Here is a 4,429-nt window from a genome sequence, read left to right on the forward strand (position 1 = left end):
ATCATCGCATACCCTGTTTGTAGGCTTATTTGTGCTGGCGTCTATTCCGTGGCCCCAACACCCCCACACAAGCCACTGCCCCCCGAGCCCATATTCTGGGATGTTGGACCCCTTTGCCTCCCATATTAACAGTTTAGTAAGAGCCCTTTCCTCTCATGGAACCTATTCTCTGAGCACTCACTTGAATCCATTAGAGCCATTTGCGTGACCTGCTATTACGAAAGCCTTTGGCTTGAAATTATTCTTCAAGTCGGGGGGGAGGATATAGCTCAGTGGTAGAGTGCATGCTTGGTAGGCACGAGGTCCTGGGTTCAATTCCCAGTACCTCCATTAAATAAATAAAATAAAATAAAACAAATTATTCTTCAATTGCCAGTTGTGTCCTAAAGTCAAGATAAGGGGACGGGACCTACATAATCTGGAACTGGTCCCAACAAATGTGTCAAAGATGAGAGAAACACATAAACTGAGTGAGATTTAAGGTTTAGGCGAGGGAAGAGTCAGATAAAGATTAAGCGAGTAGAAAGTTTCCTTTGGGCTCCACTGATATTACTGAAAAAAGACCACAGGTTCATAATTCAAAACCAAGATGCTACTGTTAAGAGCTGCAGTGCAGGAAGGAGTAAGGGGCCAGGGACCGCTCCAGGCCACTTCTTTAACACAGCAACGCTACAGACTTTCTTCCAGACCTAATTATATCCTATTATTTGCCTAGTGTTTAGCAGGAAGTAAGAGCGTCATAGCACTCAGCTGGTGAAGACGAGAAAACGCAGCAGTCAACAGGGCCGTGAGCAAGAGGAAATTCAGGGAGAGGCTTGTCGTGGAAACTCAGGAAGCAGAGTATTTTAAGAAAGAAGGAGAGGTCAGCTGTAGCAAGTGCGGTCCAGAATCAAGTGAACTGAGGAGAGAAAAACGCTTACTGAATTCAGCAACCTGTATGTCACAGGTGACTTTAACAAGACTTGGTCTAGTGGAAAGCTGAGCCTGGAAAGCAGATTAGAAGGGCGGAATGGACAACTAGTGTGGACGAGGGGAAGTAAAGACATGGGGAAAAGGAAGAGATGAAGGGTTGGGTTGGTTTGGTTTCCGTATTGCTTGGAGAGACTTAAAGTGGGCTTAAAGGTAACAGTTCAGTTCAGAGGAAGGAGTTGGATACGTAGGAGAAAGAGAAAAGATTAAGCAGTAGGGTGTGGTCCCTCAACAGGCCAGCACTCATGGGACCAAGGCAGAGCCATCAGGGTTGGCTCTGGATTTGAGGAGGGGCAGGTCTTGGCTCTGTCATTAACTCTTTTTTGTTGTTGTTTTCTTTGGTTTGATTTTTGTTTGTTTTTGGTTTGGGGTTTTGGTTTTGTTTCTTACTGAAGTCTAGTCAATTTACAATGTTGTGTCAGTTTCTGGTGGACGGCATAGGAGTTCAGTCATTCATTTACATCCATATATTCATTTCCATATTCTTTTTCATTATAAGTTACTACAAGATATTGAATATAGTTCCCTGTGCTCTACAGTAGAAACGTGTTTATCTATTTTATATGTTAGTGGTTAGTATCAGCGAGAAGAGGTCAGTAATTCCATTCTCTCAGCTGGGACCTGCTTCTCTCTTCTCGAAACGCCAGCAGCACGGTCAGGGTTTATTCCTAGGGGGCTTTCTCTGATCTGAGATGGGGACTACATTCTTCTCTCAGTGATGAGAAACCTGAAACTCCACCTGCTGCCAGATAGAAAGGCAATCGTGAGACCGCCCTGCAAGTGTGCAGCACACTCACTGTGCATGGTGTCCCCCTAACAGCCTGTGCTTATGTTCCCGACGTATCCTCACCCTGGGAGCAGGAGGCTGAGTTGCTTATTAATGCAGAAAAACAAGGTCGAGATACATCCTAAGTGTTGTTTCTGAGATTCATGGGGAAAAAAATTAAAATGAAATCTTTTTTTTTCTTCTTGTCTGTGGCATATGTCACACCTGTGGCACAATTAGTGGTCCTGGTGGGCCACCCCTGAGATCGTGCGGATCCCACAAGAATCAAGGAAACTAAAGGAAGAGCCTGCCAGTGGCCTAGGACAGAGATCCAGAAATGAAACGAAGCACACAGACGACTCCTGCACACCCTCTGATGTGTAAATGAAGCTTTATTAGAACACAGCCATGCCCATAATTTATGTATTCTCCACGGCTGTCCTTGGGACACAATGGCAGAGTTGAGTAGCCATGATAGAGATGTAGGACTCTCGTCAACTAAAATATTTATCCAGCCCTTTTCATAAAAATTTGGGAGACCCCTGGCCTCGAGGAAGGAGAGAGATAGTTGATGCCCAGGACTGCTGACAGAGAAGTAGAAAAGAGTTCCCAGGTGGTTACAAGGAGAAGCTTTCAGACAGGTGTCATGGTCAGAACCCACAGACCCAGCCAGGAGGGCTGGGACTTAGGGACATGATCCAAGTTCTCCTAGGTGTTCTAATATCTTTACATTGATTTGCATCTCCTTCAGTTTATTTAGTCGGTGTTTTGTAGTTCTCAGTGTGCAGATCTTTCAACTCTTTGGTTAAATACAGTCTTCAGTGTTTTACTCTTTTTGATCTACTGTGTTTGGGATCGATTTCTTAATTTTTCCTTCCAATACTTTGTTGAGAGCATAGAAAAAATACAGCTGATTTTTGCATATTGATTTTGTATCGTGCAGTCTTACTTGATTTGCATATTAGTTCTAACAGTTTCTGGGTAGAGTCTTTATTTGGGGTTTTCTGTATGTAAGGTCATGTCATCTGCCAATGGAGTTCATTTAATTTCAATTTGTGTTACTTTTATTTCTTTTTCTTGTCTAATTCCTCTGGCTAGAACCTCCAGTACTATTTTGCATAGTAGAATTCTCCAATAAAACCATATGGGGGATTTTGAATAAAAGTGGAGAAAATGGGCATTCTTGCCTTGTTCCTCATCTTAGAGGAAGGGCTTTTAGCTTTTCCCTGCTGAGTGTGATGTTAGCTGTGGACTTGTCATAGATGGCCTTTATTAGGTTGAGGTCCGTTCCTTCTATATCCAGTTTGTCAAGAGTTTTCATCATGAAAGGATGTTAAATTTTGTCAGTGTTTTTTCTGCATCTTTTGAGGTGGTCGTATAATCTTTACCTTTTATTTTAGTTAATGTGGTGTAGCATGCTGATTGATTCTGTGGCTGTTGAACCGTCTTGCATCCTTGGAATACATCCCTCTTCATCGTGGTGTGTGGTCCTTTTAATGTACTATTCAATTTGGTTTGCTAATACTCTATTGAGAAATTTTGCATCTATGTTCATCAGGAATTTTGCCCTGTAATTTTCTTTTCTTATAGTGTCCTTGCCAGATTTGGGGATCAGGGGAATGATTCCATCATTAAATGAGTTTGGAAGTGTTTTCTACTCTTCAATTTTTCTGGAGTGTTTTAGAAGGATTGGTATTAATTCTTCTTTAGAAGTTTAGTAGATTTCTCCAATAAAACCATATGGGGGATTTTCTGTATTGAGAGGTATTTTGTTTCTTAGGTTTTTTTTTTTTTTTTTTTTTTTTTTTAATTGAAGTACAGTCAATTACAATGTGTCTTTCTCTGGTATACAGCACAATATCCCAGTCATGCACATATATACATTTATTTGTTTTCATTTTTTCCATGAAAGGTTATTATAAGATATTGCACACAGTTCCCTGTGCTATACAAAAGAAACTTTTTTTTTAAATTTTATTTTTATATATGGTGGCTCACAGAGAGTTTTTTGATTATTGATTCAATCTCCTAAATAGTCATAGGTATGCTCAGATTTTCTATGTTGTCATAATTCAGTCTTGGTGGGTTGGATGTTTCTAGTATCCAACTTTTAAAAGAATGTATTCACTTCTAGGTTTTCCAATTTTTGGTGCATAATTGTTCACTGCAGTTTCTTTTTATCTGCGATATTGTGTTACCAGTTGTATTGTTTCATTTCTGATTCTATTTTTTACAGTCATCTCTTTTTTTCTTAGATTAGCTAACGATTAATCAATTTAAAAAAGGCTATTATGTGTTTAGTGTCTATATCATTTATTTCCACTCTGATCTTTATTTCTTTACTTCTACTAACTTGGGGCTTCATTTGGTCTTTTCCTAGTTCTTAGAGGTATAAATTTAAATATGTATTTGATTTTCTTCTTAATGTAGATGTTTAATCGCATTATATTTTCATTTTCATTTGACTCAAGATAATTTTTGATTCTTTTTCCCTTTTCTTCTTTGCTCGATTGGTTGTTCAAGAGCAAGGTGGTCAGTCTTCACGTGATTTTCCAGAATTCCTATTATAATTGATTTACAGTTTTATACCACTGTGGTAGGAAAAGATGCTGGCTATGATTTCAAACATCTAAAATTTATTAAAGTTCATGCCTCAATCTATGCCAAGAGTCCACACAGGCCTGCCCTGCCCTG

At 39.7% G+C, this 4,429-nt stretch overlaps 1 non-coding gene across 1 annotated transcript; it reads left to right on the plus strand.

Annotated features, from left to right (window-relative positions):
- The first annotated feature begins 257 nt into the window (after window positions 1-257).
- Window positions 258-330, plus strand: TRNAT-GGU. The gene has a single exon. It is a non-coding gene; the product is annotated as a tRNA-Thr (tRNA).
- The last annotated feature ends 4,099 nt before the right edge of the window (window positions 331-4,429 follow it).

The sequence above is a fragment of the Camelus ferus genome, chromosome 36, assembly GCF_009834535.1.
Source record: "Camelus ferus isolate YT-003-E chromosome 36, BCGSAC_Cfer_1.0, whole genome shotgun sequence".
NCBI classification, from domain to species: domain Eukaryota; kingdom Metazoa; phylum Chordata; class Mammalia; order Artiodactyla; family Camelidae; genus Camelus; species Camelus ferus.